Below are 23,418 nucleotides of genomic sequence, written 5' to 3' on the forward strand. Positions count from 1 at the left end.
GTGATTTGTATGCCCATTAAAAGGTTGAGAGGCACAAAGCTCCACTAGACTGTATTTTCTTGGGGCAGTGACTGTGTCTCGTCTCCAGCACTTATCCCAAGTCCATAGTAATGTAGCTGGTATATAGTAAGCACGCAAGAAATGACAGTTGACTGAACACACACACACACACACACACACAGTGCACACACATATATAGTACAAACAAATATGATAAAGCCCAGTGATTTGGCAAAAGTGCAGTATGTTCATAATTGAACACATAGGATTTTCTAGGTTTTTTTTTTTTTCAAGAATCATATAATTTTTCAGTGGGCCCAGCAGTTCTAGGCTCATCGGCTAGTGTGAATGGATTGGAAATACTGCTTTAGAAAGTATTGCTAAGAAATTCTTACTGTGGGGCGCCTGGGTGGCGCAGCCCTTAAGCGTCTGCCTTCAGGTCAGGGCATGATCCTGGTGTTATGGGATCCAGCCCCGCATCGGGCTCCTCCACTGGGAGCCTGCTTCTTCCTCTCCCTCTCCCCCCGCCTGTGTTCCCTCTCTTGCTGGCTGTCTCTCTGTCAAATCAATAAATAAAATTAAAAAAAAAAAAGAAATTCTTACTGTAACCATGTCAGCAGCGTTTTTATTTATCATACTCCGGTGCCTGAGCCGACCCTAGGTTCACGCTGTGAGTTGGTCTTGGACGAGTTGTATGGTAAGGGTGCCTCATCGTCACGGCGTGCTTTAAGTCCGCCAAGTGTGCCTTTTCTAGGGGAGCCTGTACAATTTCCACTTCACAAAGCTGGAAGAAGGAGGGGAAAAAAATCACAGCTGCTTAAATTCAAATGCTATTAGGCTTATCTGTTGTCACTTTGTAAGCACTGGGGATAATCAGCAGTGACCTTAGCATTTACCTTGCAGAGGCAGGGGGAACCTTGAAATTATTCTTAGTCGGACTTAATATCTGGACTATGTTAAGGCCTAGGTATCTGATCAATTCACGCACCCCTGCCCAACGGATTCTAAATTGGCTTGTCTATTCCCGTTTTGTGATTTATTCTTACTATGACAGAGCATTTCAAATCCGATACATTCAGGAGATTTTTGTTTGACTTTCAGATTGAGCATGAGGAATTTTTGTTTTAAAATAGCAGTGATTTAGGCAAATCTATTCAATAAAATCAATTCCATATACCTTTTTGGTACACTACCCCCTTGTTTTGCACTGAATTCACATAATATGACATGATTTATGAGAGCGGGAAGAGAGGGAAAGGGCTACTTGCTGTATAGTCACAGTACACACCCATCTATCTCTGAAATCCTGAAGACCGTTATTACTATATTTTTGCCAAATGACACCTTTTGTGAATGGTCTTACTGTGGATTTGACTTTGCAGTTATTGACAGATTGGAATATTCCGTACCAAGTGTCTCTGAATCCCTCATATTCAGCATAGGAATTCACAATTTGTGACTATGTCATTGTTCCACACACGCTGTGTGACTGGGCATGTCCTAATTGGAAATCTAACTGGGGAATCCTCTGGAGACGTATACCTTTCCTGGTTTTCTAGTTGACAAGGTCACCCTGAGTCATAGAGGATGGAGGTGGAGAGCAAGGTAGGAGTTTAGAAACACACTGTCTGTTACAACCTGGGGTGTCTTGAATGACTGCAGCCTTCTTGGAATGGTGTCTAAGTGTGCATTCAGGATGAGGTGGGGAAATACGGGGGCGGGTGTGGTGTGCCTCTTATGCGCTTTGGGTCTTCGGCCCAGTGGCATGGAAAAGCAGCAGAAACACTCGGTCGGGGAAAAGGCCGTATAAATCCCTCCTCACTCACTCCTCGACCCTCCTTGAGGAATTGCAGGACTGTGGAAAAAGCTGATTTCAGCACAAAGAAGGCTTCACCAGCAGAGCAGGAAAGCCTCTTTCCCTCTCCGTACTGAGAGAATTCACAAAAGGCTCTGCTGGGTCCCCTTTGTTAAGCAACAGATACACCCAGACTTTGCTCCGCCTAGGATTCTCAACCCAGGAGTGAGAGGGCAACTGCCCTGGTCCTTCTCTGACTCTCTCTTCAGGACACAAAATAAGCTCTGTGTTATCCTTCTTTGAAGATGAGGGATAAGAATTCAATCTGTTGGCCTCTTGGAATAAACAACCTCTATGTTTGCTACTTCTCAGCCTTGAAGAGACTCTTTCCCGGTCTTCACTCTCCAAATCTTCTCCACCTGGGAAGCCACACACGTGCGCGCGTGCACACACACACACACACACACACACACCTATATTTTAAGTCAACAGGGAATATGTATGATATGTTTGTTGTTGAGAGTATATTTATGTTCAGGAAATTTGTTCCCTACAGTTTTTGAAACCGTTAAAGAGAATACTCTGGATTCTTAAAAGAGCCCAGAAATATGAGGGAGGTGTCTGAAGCCAATACCCTTTGGATATTTTAAGTTACTGTCATGCCCATCAGTATTAAAATAACTGGGTACAGGAGGATTTAAGGGAAGATCAAATGATGAAAGAGGATGAAATCATCTCACGTGCAACCTGGGACAGCTTAATGAAAACGAAATAGTAAATGAAGAAAGACCAAATGAAATTTATGAAATTACCTAATTTTTTTTCATACCACTTCACAGTCAATCTTAAAACTGATATTCAGGAATATAGTCAATAATATTGTAACAACTTTGTTGACAGATGGCAACTAGACATATTGTGGTGACCATTTTGCAATGTATATAAATTTTGAATCACTATGGTGTATACCTGAAACTAATACTATATTGTATGTCAATTATCCTTCAATAAAAACAAGAAAAACTGATATTTAGGCTTTCAGAAGCACTGGGAATACTTTAGTCCATCTGGATAAAAATTCAGGGTAGTGATAAAGTCAGGATGGGTTTATTAGCCAAATCTCCATCTTCTCCCCTCTGGATCCTCATTGAAATACTTGGCTTTAGAGGTGCCGGTACCATCCAAGGAATCTGTCAGTGGAGATGCTACCAAGGGCTTGGCAGTACCCAGCAGGCGTCCAATGAGCCCTTCAATTTTTTAAAATTGTGGTAAAAAACACTTAACATAAGATTTACCATTGTAACCATTTTTAAGAGTACAGTTTGTAGTGTTAACTATATTCATGTTGCTGTACACTATTGGTGGGAATACACAATGCTGCAGCTGCTATGGAAAACAGTATGGCGCTTGCTCAAAAAAATAAGAATAAAATCATCATATAATTGAGCACTTTGTAATTTGAATCTGAGTACAACTCTGACTTGACTGCCAAAATAGAGCATTTCTTCTTGTGGCCTGCAGTGTAGCATTCCCCAAAGCATGAGATTAGAGAGAGAAAGCTTCTAGCCATCCCAGATTAAGTCACTGGCATTACTTTCTCCATCTCTGATATCTGGTTAGACATTAAATTCGCCTACATTCTCCCAACATTCTTTTATCTTTCACTTCCTCTCCAATCACATGAGACTGACTATCAAACTCCTGTTCATGGAGACAGCATGTGTGAGGTACCCAAAGCATCAAAGGCAATGGAACTGATAATTCATCCATTCATTCAACAACTATTACTGAGCATCTTCCACGTCCTTGGCGCTGCGCCCCTTACCGGGAATACAGCGATAAATAAAATAGAAATACCTCCATGCTTTAAAGGAATTTATGATCTTGTTAAAGACAATAAGTTAAGAGATGGATAGCTCCAAAGTGTGATAAGCACTATGAAGGAAAGTACCAGGGAGCTATAAGAGGATACAGAGAGCGTACAAGTTAGACTCACTGGTCCTGGGATTGGGAGGATGCATCATTTAAGCTCAGGTCCAAGGCTGAGCAGGGTTGTAAATGTAGAAACAGGATCAAATCCCACTGAAGGAGGAAGTGAGAATGGTAGCTTGACATCTAGTCTGTGAACCCCCAAGGAAATGTTAGGGTTCCCTTCTCAGGAGTATAGGGTGGTGAGAACACTGCAGGCAGCAACTGGCTTTTCAGTTTTAAATGTATATCACCTGTAGTCAATTGAGCCCTGAGTTCTTTCAGAAGTGTGACCTATAATCACAATATTTACATGGGTTTTCCAACATCAAAAGCATTCTGCCTTTAGACTGAAGTTTCATCATTTCATGCCCAAATTACATAAACTGCCTATTTCAAGTTAAGGTCGTTCTCCAAAGGAGAAACCATAGATAGCCTTGAATCTTTCTCTTCCTCTCTGCCATGAACAACTGGCCACACTTTCCTGAGGCTCCACCTTGGACATGTCTCTTGAATGTATCTGTTGTGCTCTTTCTGCTTCCAGCACCTCTGCTCTAAGTCATTTGAGGCTTTTATAATAGCTTCCAGTCAGCCTCCTGGTCTCCACTCCCTCAACTCTCCACTGCCCCTCCCAGCCTGTACACTCTGCCCTCCGCACCACCTCCATGGATTATAAAGCACATATCCACTTAGGTCACACTCCTCCCCCCCCACCTTGCTTCCAATTAAAAAAATTCTTTTTTTTTTTTAAAGATTTTATTTATTTATTTGACAGAGAGAGACAGCCAGCAAGAGAGGGAACACAAGCAGGGGGAGCGGGAGAGGAAGAAGCAGGCTCCCAGCGGAGGAGCCTGATGTGGGGCTTGATCCCAGAATGCCGGGATCACGCCCTGAGCCGAAGGCAGACGCTCAACCGCTGTGCCACCCAGGCGCCCCCAATTAAAAAAATTCTACATGGCTTCTTATTTCCCTCTAACAGCGCTGTTAGAGTAGGCAGTTAGGTTCTTACAGGATGCCTGGCAGCCAGCAAAGAAAAAGTCATGGCCAGCTATCGGGAAAGTCAGAGGGCTGTCCTAGTAGCACTCCAAAACAAAGCCAGAAGAACTCCGATCAAACCAGACAGGCCCAAAATGGCTGACAAAGTAGGGCAGAAACCCCTGACCAAGTAGGGAAGAAAAGGCGTGAAACCTTGCTTCCAAGAAATCCCCGCTCCAAGTAATGATATTCCACTCCCTTGTCAACAACTCTCAGTAAACAATGGAGACCCAGACCCCAGGAGATGCAGCTCTCTCTCTATTGAGTTCACCTGCTCTCACATCTCTAGAGTGTACTTTTGCTTTAATAAACTTTCCTGCTTATGTCACTCACCCACTGTGTCATGCCCGTCCTTGAGTTCTTTCTTGTGATGATGCTAAGAGCCTTCTGTGACAGCTTAGGGATGGGATAGATTGACGCCTCAGGGTCCAGGGTCTTCCCAGTTCACTGGGCAACACAACTAGAATCCTTTGCTCTATGAACATAGCACCTTGTATTATTTGAAATTATTTCCTGTGTGGTAGTCCTGGTTTCCTAACATACTTCTTGGAGTATTAATACTTTGTAATGGGACTGTATCAATATCTTCTAGAGCAACTACAATAGCAAAATGCAGCTTGTTTGATTAATATCAGTAGCTGATAAATGAAGTCCACGGGTGTCCTGTTTTACTGATAGAGGCTGCTTAAAACTATAACTTGCCTTTTCATAATTAAAATAATAAACATCCGCTTTATTTGATCAATAAGAGTGTTTGGTTGCCTGTGGAGGCTAGCTTTCTCTGCTTTGAGCCCTTGCTCTCTACACACTGGAGGTCATTTTTGCGAGGGCGTTTCGCGAGTGTTCATCCCATTTTAAATCAATCACTCGCTACATCAGTCACTGCTCACAGGGTTTAGCACATTGATGTGCTCTCCTTTCGAAGGAGTTGGAGAGAAAATAGCTTCAAGGTGTAAATCTTTTTAGTTTCTTAAGTATAAAGTGGACAAGTCAAGCATGCTTACAGGTTTAAACTGTGTATGCTCCCAAAGGGATTCAAGTGCTTGGGGCACCTGGGGGGCACAGCAGTTAAGCGTCTGCCTTTGGCTCAGGGCGTGATCCCGGCATTCTGGGATCAAGCCCCACATCAGGCTCCTCTGCTGAGAGCCTGCTTCTTCCTTTCCCACTCCCCCTGCTTGTGTCCCCTCTCTCGCTGGCTGTCTCTCTCTCTGTCAGATAAATAAATAAAATCTTTAAAAAAAAAAAAGGAATTCAAGTGGCAATCCTTCCTATTAATACTGGACACAAGAAGAGGGTCTGGAAAACACATCCTTCATTGACATGATGATAGAATTGCTTTCTTTCATCTTTCCGTTAACATACTCTGAGAGTTTAATTTCAAGCTTGCAAAGCTTTTGATGAACTTCTATGCTGTCTTGAATAGTCATCAGGGATATAATTGCGCCTATTATTAATTTCAAATATTCCAAAGTTGTAAATGAAGAGAGGGAAATACTAGAAACAACTGAATTTGGTAACAACTATCTCTACCTGAGACTCAAGGGGATAACAATCAAGATGCTCCTTAGCTGAGAATTGGTTTGGTTTGGATTTCACCATCAGGAAATTTCCTTCGATTTGTAGACCTACAACATCTTCTCAGGAAACTGCTTCAGTTTCTTCCTATCCCAAATACAAGGGATTTAAGCAATACTTTTTTCTTTGCATTATGTTGAAATCTAATCTCTTTTAACTGCGATTTAACTTGCTTGAAATTATAATTACCAGGGGGTCTGATGCATTAGATACAAGAAAAAGAAATAGTTATTACAGGTTGACAATTACGTTCATCTAGTATTTTAAGAATCCAATAGGAAAAACTTTCAATGAAATAAATCTTTTCATCCCTTCCCAATTAGAGTGAAACCCTCCACTAATCTCCATTCCTGGAAAGCTAGACATTCCACAATAGGGGATTATCTCATTCCATGTAGTTGCTCCATATGGCCCCTTGCTACCTATTGTGATGTCAGTTTTCCTGATCTGCACCTATCACCTTTCTGCCACTAGCCACATTGCTTCTCCAAAAGGAATTACTTCATTGATTTTTGGCTGTAATATTTACTCACTTTTAATAGAAAATGTCAGTATAGCAGAAAGGACTTGTCTGATATTTAGAATTTTTGTAAGAATCCCTGTCATATTTTTTCTGAATTAAAAAAAAATGCATCTTTGAAATTTCACAGTGCGTCTCTTACTCAACACAAAGTGAGGCTGAATAGCACATTTACTGCCACATACCATATTTATAATCTTATAAGGATAAATTTTTAAAATGCCTTCTAATTTGTATGGTCCCGCAAGTTGTACTTGTCTCCTGTGTCCACACATATAAATGAGTCTTTATGGTTTTATGTGAATCAACTAAGACCCTAATAAAGTTAAAATGCAAAAGGGAACCTACTGGTTTGGGGAAATGAAAATCAATTATTATATTTATATATACTGATTTTTTTTAAGTAGGACGCACACTCAGCAGCATGGAGCCCAATACAGGGCTTGAACTCATGACTCTGAGACCAAGACCCGAGCTGAGATCAAGAGCTGGACCACTTAACTGACTAAGCCACCCAGGATCCCCTATATATACTGATTTTTAATGGCACTTGATCAAAATTCCAAAAAGTTCTTATGTGATCCGTGCCCTAAATCTTTCTTAGCTTGACTCTTTTGTTTCAAGTTACAGTGTTACTATTATATCCATAGATAGTCCTTTTGTTGTTGTTGTTCTTTCAAGTAATTTATTTAACACAGAATGATGTTTACTGGAGACGATCTGAAATTATTTTGTAACTAAATGTAAGTGTGAAATGGAAACACACTGAGGTAAACCTCTTCCAGCCGAAAGATTTGCCAAAATATTTGAATACAATTATTTCTTTGGTAATGACACTTAGAGCAAGGCAGATAGGAAAATTGTTATAACAATACAAAACTATGTAATCCTAAATCAATGTAATTATAATTATTTCCTTCTTAGATAACTTATTTATTCATCATTTTAGCATTAGAAAACAGCATACCGACCACATATTAGATGGTTAACACGTGACTGTTGAATAAATGAAGGAATAAATTGCTATAGTCCTTCCTGAATTTAAGGAAATAAATTTTATAAGCAATAACGGTAGCAGAAAATACCATGAGGGACAGGTCTTCCACACTGTTGACTTTCTGAATCTACGAGTGGAAAATGAGCTAGAGCAGAGAAGGAAAAGGACAGAAGAATGAAGGCCAACAAGAAGCAGTAGATGGCAAGGTCACAAGGTATCTGTTGGAAGTCAGAGATCTGGTTCTATTATTATTTTTTTTTTTTGTCCCTTGTTTTTGGGTGATCTTGGGTAAGTAATATAGCTTCTCAAGATTTATTTTCCTCGTATGTAAATGGTGATAAAATTACTCAATTTACAAGACTTTTGTGAGGATTAAATATAGTGATATATATCCCTTTTAAATGTTGTTTTGAACATGACGAATAATCACTAGTAAAGGGTATTATGAGAGATGGGGGAGGAGGTTGGGGGGAAGGCATCAGAGAGAGAAAGGCGGGAGGACAGAGAGAAGGGGCGGGGGTGGGGGGTTTCTGCTTGTTCATCTGTATCTCCCAACAGGGTGCAGAGTTGGAGTTGATGGAGTAGGGCTTCCTCCTTACCGCCATCATTGGGCAAACTCAACCATAACCGTGCTTATTACAGAATCACCAGGTGAAGTTTGAGGTGTCAGGTATGAAAAGGAATAAACATGGTTGCCATTGACCCATGTCCCAGTGTTGGGGCCCGGACTAGGTTTTCCCTGACAGTGCACTTGAGTATTCTAGAAATGTGTGGTGTTGGGTACTGCTGGTACACATATCATGTGCTATTACCTTGTCTTATATTGGGGGTATACAGATGGATTTGGTGGGAGAGCTCCTGAAGAAAGATAGTTTCTCCATTCCTTTTCTGTATCTGAAACAGTCGAATAAGTCATTTTTGCCCAGGTTGTAAAAATAAAAGAGGGAAAATTCTTTTTAGCAAATAACATGTTACAATTCATTCGATGTTCCTATTATGAAATAAGCAGTTTGACTAAACAAAATCTGAGACTAAAGTAGTTTATGACTGTGCTTTTTTAAAAATCTTATGTTGACAGCTATTTTTAAAACATTGAAAACTCAAATAGTGCTTTTGTCTGAATTAACAAATTACTCTTCAAATTTTTAAAAAGGCATTTTTATTCCATTTATGGGTGCCTCAAACAGGTAGGAGATTTTGCAAATGAGCAGGGAAACAAACACACAGAATGTTACATGGATCATTTATTTTCTAATAGTTGTATCTGAGAAATGAAATTTGACTGTTGACTGTGGGTGGTGAGTGTTGCCATAGCAACCTATTCCTTAGCCGAAACTGGAGGCTGATCATGGTGACAAGGGTAAAAGTCAGGAAACAGACTCGTCGAGATATATTTGGGGGCAATATGAGATCACGGATATTTTCGTTCAAGGTTTGCGAGGGAAAGCAGTTCCGGGAGAGTCACAGATCTCAGGTGAGAGGTGCAATGCCATCCTTTACCTGGAGCACTTGGTCATTATGGGATCTGGTTGGTTTGGTTCACACAGTGACAATTCTTGCAGCAGGCAGCTGAGCGATACCAGCCGGAGTGAGAAAGAATTCAGACCATTTTCTCATACATCATAATAACAACAGGAGCCCGCACCGATTTCGTCAGGCGCTCTCTTGAGCGCTTGACACATGATATTCTTTACAATCTTCACAAGAACACGAGGGGGTAGGTCGTCTTGTTCTCCCTCTTTATAGATGGAGCAACTGAGGCACAGGGAAGTTCAGTCACTTTCTTAAGGTCATGCGGCTGGTAAGTGGCAAACAGGAATTAAACCCAGACAACACAACTCTGAATGCGCTGTTCTAACTTCCGTCATCTGCCACTCCGCTTGACAAAAGCAACACGGTGCGAATGAGGGACGTACAAGCGTGTGTGCGAGAACGTTCTACTCCCCATTTCCTCAGAACTTAAAGATCATCTTGAACAGAGGAAGGGTCCTCGTGGCAAAATCCTTGAGAGGCACAAATAGCAAGGTATTTGTCCTTACTGGAAATTTTAAAAAGAAAAAGGGTATATGGGGGGGCTAGTCCGAGACTATTGGCTTGAAGCTGTTCCAGCTCTTAAAATACGTCAGTTGAACCCTCTCCACAGTGTTAAGGCAGAAAGGTCGTCTATGGTCAGGAGTGGCAGTGCCCTGAGTTCATGGTCATCCTCCAGGTGACAAAGGCAAACCATTTTTTAAAAGGCAAACTTTTTTAAAAAAGATTTTATTTATTTGTCAGAGAGAGAGAGAGTGCACAAAACATGGGGAGCAGGAGAGGGAGAAGCAGGCTCCTCGCTGAGCAAGGAGCCAGATGCGGGAGTCGATTCCAGGACCTTGGGATCCTGACCTAAGCCTAAGGGAGATGCTTAACAGACTGAGCCACCAGGCATCCCAAAATGCAAACCTTTTTAACCCCTTCATGCTTTAGTTTCCTTATCTTTCAAAAATGAGAAATAACAGCTGGCCACTTTTGTTGCAGAGCTGTTGTGAAAATCCAACGATGCGATGAATGTGAAAATGGCTCATAAACTCGACAGGACAAAACAAACATAAAGGGAGTATTATTAGAGTTAATGACCATCAGCATTATTTTCAGCTTTTCTTTGCCTTGATAGTCAGTGTATATGTATTTGCTTCTCTAGGGAGGCTGTGAGGCTGGAATCTGGTTTTGAAAGGCAAACAGTTCTGGCTGGAAGGTTATTCAGACAGAGTAGAGAGAAAGGACTCGGTTTTAATTTTTTTTTTAAAGATTTTATTTATTTATTTGACAGAGAGAGACAGCCAGCGAGAGAGGGAACACAAGCAGGGGGAGTGGGAGAGGAAGAAGCAGGCTCATAGCGGAGGAGCCTGATGTGGGGCTCGATCCCATAACGCCGGGATCATGCCCTGAGCCGAAGGCAGACGCTTAACTGCTGTGCCACCCAGGCGCCCCAGGACTCGGTTTTAAAATGGCTTTGTAGGATTTGTAGCTTTTTATAATAAAAGCTAACAAGCACCGACAGCTCACCACTTGCCGGGCACGGTTCTAAGCACGATTTGCCTGCTTTCATACATTTGCTTGATACAATAGCCCTGTTCACTAGGTACCATTTCTATTTCCCTCCCATTTATAGATGAGGACTCTAGAGCAGTTAGGTAAAAAGTAAACTTACTCAAGGTTGCAGAGATAGTAAGTTACAAACCCAGGTCTTGAAACCTGGCACTGGACTCCAAAGCCAATGCTTTTACCTGCTGTTCTGTACCACCTCTATATTACAGAGTGTTATTATATTAAAAATAAAGTGTGTGCACACGTGTGTGTCTGGACACACATACCAGCATATGTGTGTGCAGATTATTTTAGTGATTTGTTTGCTCGCAGTCAAAAAAGAAAAGACTCTTCCAAGCTACCTGGGTGACACACACGTCTTAACTATTGAGAGAACTGGAGAACACTAACTTCTGATAAAATGCCAAATTTTAAAAATATGAGCTGTTTCACAGATGAACAGCTTTATGAAAATGACAGTAAAAGAGAAAGAGTTACTTTCTAGCCAAGATGCCCACGTTATGCCATCATCTATTCAACTCTATGAGGCAGCAGCTCTGGATCCCAAGTGCTCCCAGGAATAAAAGATGCATGTTAGTGTGCCTGCTTTCTGTCTAAACGTGGAGAAAAGACGTGTGCATGGTAGGAAAAGGGGGCATACAAGAAGTTCAAATAAAATGCTAAAAGCCTTCAAAGGGATATCAGTACTTCTGCTCTGGTTGGGGGTGGGGCATGGTCATGATTTGGCTTTCCCTTCCCTTTTGGTTGTAAGTAACCAATGGTTATTTGTTCCATTATACAGTCCTTTAACTCTGTCATTAATATGTGTTACAGGTTATTAACTTACTCATGGGTTCTGCCTATGTCTCACAAGACCTATTTCCTCATTATCCATATCATATCCATAGGATGTGAGTTTTGCCTGCATGTCTATAAGCTACCGACTTGCTGTCTATGCTTAATACTTCTTATGCATTTCATTCATCTTGTTTTGTAGTTTTTATAGCAGAATTGAATATTCTCAAATAATAGAGCAAGCGTATCTTAGATGTGATGTGACATGATCTGTCTTCAGTGCTTATGTAAAGTTCAAAGCAACAGAATGTGAGACTAAAAAGAATGGAGCTAAGGATAAAACCAAGGGGGATATGCTTAGATCGCCAAAAGGAGAAGGGAGGTAATCCAGGGTGGAGGGAGTTACGAAAGCTAAGATACTTTCTTTCCAAAGTATCATGGAAGTCAAAAGAAGAGTTTCAAATTGAGATGCAGAAAATGTGAGAGTAGGGAATCAAACCAGAGGGTCCCCCTGAAGCTACCGGTAAGAAGAAGTCTTTCCCAGAAGACAAAATCTCTGCAGAGGCTTTGGCTGTATCCTGGTTCTCGGGGAATAACGGCAATAAGCTAGGAGTGGTGCAAGTGAGGAGTATGCCGTGGATGACCAGACCCCTATAACATGGAAGTTAAATGCACAGGTATTGACATCCATTGCATCAGCTCCCAGCTAATATGATCTGACTTTGGGCAATTTACTTAACTTCCGAAGACCCAATTTTCTCAACTGTAAAATAGAATAATAATAGCACTCCTAGGGCTATGATAAATTGAGATAATACATACAAGTAAGGACCTAATATATTATACCTATTATTTTTGACCGCCATTTCTAAAGAATATTAGTGAAAAACATTAAGAATATAGGAGAATTTTTTTTAGAACAAAATGAGGGCTCCTCCACAGGTTATAGGACTGAGGTTAATAGAGTGTAAGTTGAGAATATGGAGGGAAAGATCTGGACTGAATGTGGGGAAAGGCGGTGGTAGGGGTTTGAAAGATTGTATCTAAAGCCGGATCTTTGGATAGGCTTCTCCTAGCTGCCACTTACATGGTTCCATCCATCTACAATCCTGGAACAAGATGACCAGATTGAATATCTTTATTCTCACTAGAAGCTATACCTTGGGGACAGTACCAGGGATTGCTTCATATGTGATCCAGATTCAGGATGAATCTCTTCTTCTTTAATAATAAAGGGAGCAGTAAGGGGGGTACACAATCATCTGGACATCATTTTAATCGTTGGAGGTAGAGATCAGTCTAGATAGCAGGTTGTTTTTTTTTCAGGTATTGTGAAATTTTTATTAAGGGAAAACAATAGGAGAAGTAAATTAATTCATAGAATCCTCTTGTTAATTATCATTTGAATAAAAATTCATTTCTAAAAATTATCCATAAGCTTATGTACAAAGTTAAAATCATCTGTAGTTTAATCAAAATAGCTCATTTCTGGATGCCTAAAAAATCTTAAGGTCATAGACCCATTGATTCCTTTGGAAGCCTAGAATGAAATTTAATCTTGACTTAAAATTCATTTCCATTCTCTCTCACCAGGTTTCTATCCACCCATTACAATTCAGTCTTGCTGGTTTAGTCATGTGAGGCGGATGGATGACAACAGGATATCAAGGCAGATGCAGTGTGGTGTGAACTGAAGGGGACAGGCATGTTTGAGATAATGCAAAAACATTCCAAGGGCACAATTACTGAAACACATTTGAATCCATGCAAGAAATTTGCATATTGTTACCAGTCCCACTGAATAGGTCAAGGAAACTATTGACATGGAGGAATGGCACTTCAACAAGGACATCTTGTTTTCCAGGATGAAAGTGACAAACACACAAATTACATCAGAGAAAAAATTCTAATTGCAATATATAGATAGATAGATGAGAACTTGATTCTTTCTAGAAGTACCATAGTTAAGATAATTTAAAGATGAGTAAGAGCTTTCTAACTATATGCCCTGCTATTTATGAAGAAGAAATGCATAAAAAGATCCCTACTTTCACCAATATGCAAGTAATTTAAGGGTAGTCAAAGGATGATTCAACAGCCACAGAATGAATACTGTTGCAGTAAACATTTCCTTTATCCATTTTCAAGTATTTTCAAAATATTTATATTTGAAAATATTTGGGAAAGTATAAACACAAGTTACGTCATGTATCGTGAAATATCTGATTATATAAGGAAGATACACTAAGATTCCTTAATTTGTACTTTGCCTTGCTTTTACAAAATGGGAGGTAGTTTTGGGGTGCCTGGGTGGCTCAGTCGGTTAAGTGTCTGACTTTTGATTTTGGCTCAGGTCATGATCTCAGGGTCATGAGATGGAGCCCTGCCTTGGGCTCCACCCTGCTGAGCTTGGAGCCTGCTTAAGAATCTCTCTCTCCCTCTGCCCGTCCTGCTCTCACGCTCTCTCTCCCTCAATCTCTCTCAAAAGAAAAAAAAAAAAAGAAGGAGGTAGTTTAACATGGGCTTGTGGAAAATTGCAGTACTTGGTGTAAACAATGAACAATTTTCTTTAACCTAAGGATGAAGAATAATATTTTTGGACACGATTTCAGTAGTGTCATTTATATCCAAATGATAAATATGCGAATTACGTAGACCTGTTACTGTTGTTTCCCGTTCCTAGAGTGGCCAAATTCCCCAAATCAAACTATTTCTTGAAGCATAGATATGATTTGACAAGGTAACATGAGGGGGCGATGGAATTGATTATTGAACACTACAATTTCCCTGGAAAGTCTGGATAATATATGGAGACCACATCTTTTCCTTTTAATTTTCTACTTTTATCAAGTTCGTGTGCATGATTTAGCGTCACCCAGTATAACAAGGCCTGGTACTAAAACAGTCCTCCCCTGACCACTGCTCCTATTCACCACTCCCCACTCCTCACATATTTGTATTTTGAAATTGACCTCTACATCTTTATTTATCTATTTATTTATTTAGACAGAGTGAGAGAGCATGTGTCCAAGTGTGGGGGAGGGGAAGGGGGAGAGAGAGAATCATAAGCAGGTTCCATATCCACTGGGAGCCCAAGGTGGGGCTCTATCTCACAGCCCTGACATCATGACCTGAGCCCAAATCAAGAGTCTGATGCTTAACCCATGGAGTCATTCAGGTGCCCTGACCTCCACATCATTAAATACCATGTGTGTGCTTTAACTTCTTGATGTTCCAATTTTAGACTGAAGAAAAATAAGGGCTTAATTCTTCCTCAATCACCACCACATTCATGCATACTTCCCTGATTCTAATTTGCCAACGTAGTTCTTTTTTAAATACATTTTTAATTGAGGATAATTTTAGATTTACAGGAGAGTTGCAAGGATAGTACAGAAAGTTCGCGCATACCTTGTACCTAGTTTCCCGTATCGTTCAGCCTCCTCTTCATTCATGAAATACACCGGTGTCCTATCCTTTCCTACTTGAAGAGGTCTTTTAGAGCCTCACCGTTCTCCAGCTTAGATCCCTCTCCGAGGCTGCTGGAGCTCTGCAGTCTTGGAAACTGCATTCACCTTTGTCTCTTGTGTTGTTTCCTTGCTACTTGGACCCTTTGTCTCTCCTTCTGTCTCTCTCTGTTTCTTTGTCTCTCTTTGCCTCTCTCTCTCTCTCTCTCTCTCTCATTTTTCCTTATTTATTCCCTCATTTTCATAGAGCACAGCCTCCAAGGAGACTTTGAATGTCTGACAATGACTTTATTTGACTCTTGTGTTTAATGGATTTTTGTTGGGTCAGGAATTTTAGAAAACAGTAAATTTTCCTTAATATTGTACAGCATTGTGTGATTGATTTCGATATTCCGGTGTTGTCCTTGTGATATCCAAACCATTCTGCTTTATGTCCAAGCCATTCTTCTTAAATTCTTTTATGAAACCTGTTTTATCTTCCCTGATGCTTTAAAAATCTTCTTTGTCCCCAGGTTATCTTTAAAAACTTCTGCTCTGTTCTTTAAATATTATAGGACTCTTGTCTGCTCTTTTGGATGTAAGTGCAATGCACTAAACACTGTACTGAGAGCTCTGTGTGCAAGTATGCAGTTTATTGTCTGAGGGCCTTTCTGTAATAGAACCTCCCGTGACAGCCAGAGTTCCACGCTCTTTCCCTCCGGCTGTTCGACTGGGCGCTGGGAGTCCTTGGAGAGGATACTTCTAATCTCCTGCCTGCGGGGCAAAAGCCTGACTGCTCACCCCCTGTTTTAATGTCCATTCCTTCACTCTAGAGATGGTATATTTATATTTTGCAGAGACTAACACTCCTGAGATGAGGGAGGAGCTGTCATCCAGCTGCACAAGGGGAGAGCCCCTGAGAATCTAACTGCTTTTTAAAAAGACTTTCAGTTATAATTTAGTGTGTAGTCCCAACCTTCCCCTAGAGGTTAGTGGCATCATTAATTTGAATCCTTTGAGAATTCCTCAGTATAAATTTAAGTTGCACTTCAGATGCCCATTGCCATTTAGGATTTAATTTTCTAACTCATCTACTTGTCAGTCCCCCCAAATTTGTCACCACTGTACTCTCTCCAGTTATTTCTTTGTTATACTTCATTTATTTACTTTAAAAAATATTTTATTTATTCTATTTGAGAGAGAGAGGGAGAGAAAGAGAGAGAGGGATAGAGAAAGCACAAGCAGGGGGAGAGGGAGAAGGAGAAGCAGACTCCCTGCTGAGCTGGGAGCCCGACGACAACATGGGGCTCAATCCCAGGACCTGGAAATCACGCCCTGGGCCAAAGGCAGACGCTTAGCCATCTGAGCCACCCAGGTGCTCCTTGTTTTGCTTCCTTAAAAAATCCCTTTATCGTTGTGTTACTGTGATTTGAGCAAGGAATAGAAGCTAGTGCATATGGTCAACCCACCACTTTAATAGGTGTAACCCTGTCATTAACCCAATTAGAGAAAATGTATTAGAAAGGGGGAAAAAATCACATTTCCATCACATTTCCTCTTCTTTGATAGGAAATCAGGACAGAAATTAGAGCAAATGAAGAATATTTAATAATTATAGATTTGCCTAAGATCTCTAACTGCCTATTTGAAATCCATAAACCTTTCCTAATTGTTTAAATTTCAGTTTGAGTGTTATGAGTCATTAAAGCCCAGAGTTCCTAAGAGGAAAGCAGTTACATCATGCTCCAAAACAACTCTCAGTGTTTACTGGAAAATATTTTTTCCTTAAGGAGAGAAGGTTAAGACTCCAGGAAGCTTATCTTGGTACTCTCAGATCAAAACTATTCATGCAACGACTGAATAAACATATTGGTTAATGATGACGGCAAAGGTTCTGATACGATACTTTAGGAAAATACAAATCTTGGAACAAGGTAACTGTGGAAAGAATTAAGGACATCCTTAGGAAATAACTTTTTCACTGAACAGTTAGGAGTGTGATACCTCGACAATCCAAGCATGTGCTGGTGTGAACCATAGTACTGAAACTCTTGGGGGACAACTGTTTCTTGAATAATCATTTTGGGATATTGTCTTGGGCTACCATATCAATGTGAAAATAAGTTGCTTTCAAAATCATTAGAGTAGAATTTATTTATGACGCAAGGCCCAAATTTATACTAGTATTAAGTTAAGCAGTATCTGGATTGTTCCTTTAGATTCTTTATATCAAAACAATCTGTAACAATGGGATAAACAAGATTAGCTTTCAGTCCTGGAATTGGAGACTTTTCTGTGCAGGACTTTTTATGCTTTTATTCTCCTTGACAAATGGCAGCATGGCCCATTCTAAAATAATTACGCTCAGTTCTAAATACCTGTCCATGAGACCTATAGATAAGAATTGCAATAGAAGCAGCTTTTTAGAAGGATAATTATACAAGAGCTTCCAAAGTGTTCATATCCTCTAATTTTTATCTCAAGGAATTTTTCCATGCCTCAGATGACAACCTTTCTAAGTGCATCCCTACATGAGAGATTACACTCTTTGTTAGAGAAATCTAAGAGCATAAAACTCCCAGATGAGGCTGTGCCTCCCTTCACAATCTCTGAAGTGCATACTTGCTCTGTGACAGTCTTCTACAGATGAGAAACAAAAAACTAAAAAGGAGAGAGACATTTTTAAAAAAGGAAAGATGTTCAAGCATTTTACAAAGCTCTTATGACCAACATTTTAGGTAAAGAGTTCTTTCTTAAAAACCAGGAGTGATAGAACTGGTTTGGGAGAGAAATCAGGAACCACTTTGCCCAGGAAAATACTAGAAAAATTTCAGTCCATTGTTTGGGTTCTACTCTGGGACTTCTGTGGCAAATGGCACCAAACTATATTAAGTCAGGTGTTTATTGCCTATTTTGTTTAATGGCACTAGGGAAAATCTTAAGGTTGGGTATGGAGACAGGAACCCCAAATATGAAGCACTGAGTTGCTAAATTTGCGAGTATCTTCTACTAAAGGAAATCCTTTGTAGAAACATTCAGAAGATTCCAGTCCCACCCACTGCGTCACCCTAGTCATTGAATCTTCCCAGCTGAGGCCCTAGCCATTGTAGAAGAGAGACAAGAATTTCTGTAACACGATCAAACCCTTTTAAAACCACTAAGTTTGGGATCATTTGTTACACAGTATAATAACTGGCATTCTGCCATTCCCCCATTCTTCTGAGCCTTTAATTTTGTGTTTTATCTGTTGCCCCATAGCCCTTTCTACCACTTCATTTACTAAAATGCTTTCTACCAGACTTGGAGAAGAAATATTTTTTTCCTTAAGAATTTACCCTTTTCATAGAGCGGCTGTAGAGAAGTGTTAGCAGTCCTTGCCTCTGCCTCCTCTCTCTCATCCCGTGGAGTCTGCAAGATGTTAGGAAGCCCAACGTCACCGTGTGAGCAGGCCAAATATTGTAGTCCATGGCAAGAAGAAGTTACGGTCTTCAGCCAAGATAAAGGACTCCCTATCAAACCCCTGCTTTGTGAGCATGTGAGGAGGTTGCTGAGGAACTGAGAGGGGGAGTAGGAAATGGGCAGGAGTTGAGGATAGGGAGAGAGGGAAGAAAGCTAGCAGTGTCCCGTGACCGAGGCTTAGTAGCATGACATCGTGAAGATGTGAGCAGCCTGATTAAAACACAAGGAAGGTAAGTTTTTGAAATCCATGGCAAAACAAATAGTGCTATTCAGGTAATCCAAAGTGTTAGTGTTGTCGGAAAATTACAATGCTCAAAACTTTTATCAACTTCCAGTTGATAAAATGCAAAAGTCACTTAGTGATCTGAAGAGTGTAGAGCATGAGTGAGTAGCCAGATACCAAACCTTGAAGAACAATCAGGCATTGTAAAGTGGCTTGATTAAAAAAAAAATTCTCAAATTGCTCTATTGTCCAAAATCCTTAATTGGAGATTGAAACTCAGTTTTATTTTTCTTGGATTTGAAGCTGAATTTTATCTTCAGGAAATAACCTGGAAGGCTATTCTTATTCATTTCCTGCTTTGAATATATCAAATTTCAATCATGAAAATTAAAAGGGAGGAAAAGAATGAAGTATGAAGTCAAATAAAAGACTGGACTAAAATAACTCTCTCAAAATGAAAAAAAAATATGCTAAAATCCAGTAGGAATGTTGAGAAATTAAGCAAGGAGAAAAATCAAAGCAAGAGTTTTGTTACCATGTTCTTTAAACCCAGGCTTTGGGTATGCAAATGGGCAGGCATTAGTGCTTTCTAATGAAAACTCTAAGAATGATGTCTTTTTATAATAATGCCTTATCCTAATATTGCTATATCGTTGTGTGGTTTTCTTTTTCCCACTAGACATTAAATTGGAGCTTATTTTTTTTTAAATAAAATAAAGAGTGTTATTAAGAAAAAAATGTTAGAACTGTTGGACATCTGACCTCAGAGATTGCCTCTTGCGTGTCAAATGTTGATTTGAGTTCCTGCTTTTACATACAAGGCTGTTTGTTGACAGTGAATAAGACAGCAAAGCAAACAGGATACAGAGGGGAAATGAGAATTTCTTGCACATAAAAGGGCACACTGCTGAATAAATTAAATGGAACTAAGAAAAGATGAAGATACCCGTGCTTTAAAACTAAAAGGCATCCGTAAACAGAACCAAACAGGGTAATGCTGATTGGATCGAAATCTATACTAATTTGACATTTTCATCAAATTTTAAAATGGGTCACAGTGTCAGAGTTCTGTAATCTTGCAGTTAAGGGTCTTTGACTGCTTATGGAAAACACTCTGGTCCAGGCACTGCCATCCTCTATACTTCAAAAAGAGTCCATCATAGTTGTTTTTTTAATGATATAATCCTTGGGACTTGTCTTTACAAATCACAATTAAGAGGACAGGATTCTTACCAAGTTTCCCCCTACAGCTAGTGCTTCAAGAATGCCTGACTAATAAGAAAGAAGAACAAAAGCAGTCCCGTTACCTTCCCAGAAACAAAGTACAGAGCCTTCCATGTCTGTATTCAAACTGGCCGCTACCAAAAATTACTGCTTCTTCCGTGCAAAGATCTCTCTGGTTTTGCCTCAGTTGTCATCAGACAATCTTCCAGGGTTTGGTGTAATGTCTGCTTTTAATAAATGTCTTTTTTGTTTCCTCCCACATAGGATGTAAAAATCAACAGTGCTTCTCCCCAGTGGGTTCTCCCAGCCATTCTGGACCCCATGAGATAAATCTACGAAGCTTGCTAGTCCCCCAAGCACTGTGTAAACTCACTGAAAACCCTAAGTAATGGGGTAAACAGCTTCCTGTGGTTGGCTGATTTTACAGCTCCCCTATTCAAATCCTTTCCTTTGCCAAGATAAATAACCCCAACACAATCATAAATGCTGAAAATTTCATGAACATAGTAAAAGTATCTCATGTATTATAAATGTTTTCTTTGTACATTCAGCTCGACTTCTCTGGTGCTAATTATTCCCAGAATATTTCTGAATTTGTTTTTTTAGTTCACTCTTGAGATCAGTCGACTATAGCTGCCTTTCTAATTGCTTAGAATATTCTACTTATATGACTCTGATTGTGTGTCTCCAGCTCTTTTCAACATTGGTGATTGTGCTCTTCTTACAATCAGTTCAACAGAAGAAAGAGACTCCAAAAAATCTGAACTCGCTTTTATGTACCGGATACGGACTATACCCGGATCCGCCATTTTTTCTAAGTTCGAGTCACACTACTTGCTTTTACGGAAAGAGGTACGTTAGTGCCTGTTTTTGCTAACTGAAAGAAATCTGAAGAGGATTTTTGAGTTTACCAAAAAAACAAACAAACAAACAAAAAAAAGTGAAAACAGTGTTCAGCATTTGTTTCGCAGGGAGCCCTTATAGAGGCGGCACGCGCCCTGAGCAGAGTGGCGCCTCCAGCTTCTTCCCTGGGAACTGCATTCAGCAGGTGAGCGTCAAGCCCCCACAGCTTTGAACTGTGTCTGTGAGCATCTGTGCTTTATCCCGATTTATTTTGTGCATCTCTTAGCAAGATGTGTCCTAAAGTATCCAAAAAACCTAAGAGAGGCTATTTTGGGGGTCTGGGCATGTTCAAAACACCTTCCATTTCAATTAATTGCTTCTTTGCTTTATGCCATTTGGTTTATGAAAGGTTTCAGAGGGATGCTCTACTTTCAGATAGCAGGGGGAGCCCATCATTGTTTTTCATAAGGAAGTTTTGTAGGTTTTTCGGACTCTCTCTCCTACTATCACACTGAGGAAATTGGGTTCGAGGAAATTTGTATTATTTTCCACATGTTTTTAGCAATGGCTGAGTACGTGGTGTTCAGTACCCCAAATGTCTAGAAGAGAAGGATTTCACTGAAGGATCTTCCTTTTCATTCAATGGCGGATATTCTACCTCCCCTGGGTTTCATTCATTTAACAAATGTGTATTCAAAGTCACTGATTTTTTAGGCATTCAGCTTTCAGGATCTTGAACAAATTAAATAACATCTCGGTCCTCTTGGAGCTTACAATCTAGAAGGAAAGAGAGACTATAAACAAATAAATCAACATGCTACACAGTACCAGGTAATGATGAATGCTATGAAAGAATACATAAGAAACTAGACAGTGACTATGAAGGGGCTATTTTCTTTTTTTAAAGTTTTTATTTAAATTCCAGTTAGTTAACATACAGTGTCATATTAGTTTCAGGTGTACAGTATAGTAATTCAGCACTTCTGTACAATATCTGGTGCTCATTACAACACGTGCACTCCTTAATCCCCATCCCTATTTCACCCATCCCCCCACTCACTTCCCTTCTAGTAACTATCAGTTTGTTCTCTAAAGACTATAGTAAAGAGTCCGTTTCTTGCTTTGCCTCTCTCTCTCCCTTTTTTCTCCTTTGCTCAATTGTTTTGTTTCTTAAATTCTGCATTGAGTGAAATCATATGATATTTGTCTTTCTCTGACTGACTTATTTCACTTAGCACGTTACTCTCTAGCTCCATCCACGTCATTGCAAATGGCAAGATTTCATTCTCTTTTATGGCTGAGTAATATTCCTTTGCATTTACATACCACCTCTTCTTTATTCATTCATCAGTTGATGGTCACTTGGGCTGTTTTCATAATTTGGTTATTGTAGATAATGCTGCTATAAACATTGGGATGCATGTGTCCCTTTGAATTGGCATTTTTGTTTTCTCTGGGTAAATACCTAGCAGTGCAATTGCTAGATTGTAAGGTAGCTCTATTTTTAACATTTGAAGAAACTCCATATTGTTTTCCGCAGTGGCTGCACCAGTTGGCATTACCACCAACAGTGCACAAGGGTTCCCATTTCTCCACATCCTCACCAACACCTGTTGTTTCTTGTGTTGTTGATTTTAGCTGTTTTGACAGGTGTGAGGTGATATCTCATTGTAGTTTCGATTTGTATTTCCCTGATGATCAGTGATGGTGAGCATCTTTTCATGTGTCTATTGGCCATCTGTATGTCTTGTTTGGAAAAATATCAGTTCACGTCTTCTACCCATTTTTAGTTTGGATTATTTGTTTTTGGGTGTTGAGTTGTGTAAGTTCTTTATACAATTTGGATACTAACCCTTTATCTGATATGTCATTTGCAAATATCTTCTCTCATTCAGTAGGTTGCCTTTTAGTTTGTTGATTGTTTCCTTCACCGCGGAGATTTTTTATCTTGATGAAGTCCCAATAACTTATTTTTGCTTTTGTTTCCCTTGCCTTGATAGACATATCTAGAAAGAAGTTGCCATGGCCAACGTCAAAGAGGTTACTGCCTGTGCTCTCCTCTAGGATTTTTATGGTTTCAGGTCTTTAATTCATTTTGAATTTATTTTTGTGTATGGTGTAAGAAAGTGGTCCATTTTCATTTTTTGCATGTCGCTGTCCAGTTTTCCTAGCACCATTTGTTGAAGAGACTGTCTTTTCCCTATTTGATATTCTTTCCTGCTTTGTCAAAGGTTAAGTGACCATATAGTTGTGGGTTCATTTCCGGGTTCTCTGTTCTGTTGACCTATGTGTCTGTTTTTGTGCCAGTACCATACTCTTTTGACTACAGCTTTGTAACATACCTTGGAGTCTGGAATTGTGATGCCTCCAGCTTTGCTTTTGTTTTTCAAGTTTACTTTGGCTATTAGGGGTCTTAGTGCTTCCATACACATTTTAGGATTGTTTGTTCTAGCTCTGTAAAAAAAAAAAAAATGC

General features: G+C 39.9%; 1 long non-coding RNA gene across 1 annotated transcript in view; it reads right to left on the minus strand.

Moving 5' to 3' along the window:
* LOC113266144 (uncharacterized) overlaps positions 1 to 23,418 on the minus strand; it is a 117,150-nt gene that overhangs the window by 48,364 nt on the left and 45,368 nt on the right. The window contains exon 4 of the long non-coding RNA XR_008957143.1: positions 604 to 784. This is a non-coding gene — a long non-coding RNA (uncharacterized LOC113266144). The remainder of the gene's footprint in view (positions 1 to 603; positions 785 to 23,418) is intronic.

The sequence above is a fragment of the Ursus arctos genome, unplaced genomic scaffold (genome assembly GCF_023065955.2).
Source record: "Ursus arctos isolate Adak ecotype North America unplaced genomic scaffold, UrsArc2.0 scaffold_37, whole genome shotgun sequence".
Taxonomy (NCBI): domain Eukaryota; kingdom Metazoa; phylum Chordata; class Mammalia; order Carnivora; family Ursidae; genus Ursus; species Ursus arctos.